This window comes from Triticum dicoccoides, chromosome 1A (genome assembly GCF_002162155.2).
Source record: "Triticum dicoccoides isolate Atlit2015 ecotype Zavitan chromosome 1A, WEW_v2.0, whole genome shotgun sequence".
Taxonomy (NCBI): Eukaryota; Viridiplantae; Streptophyta; class Magnoliopsida; order Poales; family Poaceae; genus Triticum; species Triticum dicoccoides.
The window spans coordinates 126,579,358-126,579,887 of NC_041380.1; positions in this window are offsets into that span (position 1 = coordinate 126,579,358).

The window sequence follows — 530 nt, forward strand, 5'->3', positions numbered from 1 at the left end:
TACTCGCCTAAGTTTTAAAAAAAATCCTACCGAGTGGTGAGCAACCCTCCCACTCGGGGGCTTAGCTGCAGTCCAGTACTCGCCTAAGTTTAAAAAATCCTACCGAGTGGTGAGCAACCCTCCCACTCGGGGGCTTAGCTGCAGTCCAGTACTTGCCTAAGTTTTAAAAAAAATCCTACCGAGTGGTGAGCAACCCTCCCACTCGGGGGCTTAGTTGCAATCCAGTACTTTCCTAAGTTTAAAAAATCCTACCGAGTGGTGAGCAAACCTCCTACTCGGGGGCTTAGCTGCAGTCCAGTACTCGCCTAAGGGCAACCTGGTGCATGTAGCTCCCGCTTGCGCAGGGTCCAGGGAAGGGTCCGACCACTTTGGGTCTATAGTACGCAGCCTTTCCCTACATTTCTGTAAGAGGCTGTTTCCAGGACTTGAACCCATGACCTCATGGTCACAAGGCAACAGCTTTACCACTGCGCCAAGGCTCGCCTAAGTTTAAAAAATCCTACCGAGTGGTGAGAAACCCTCCCACTCAG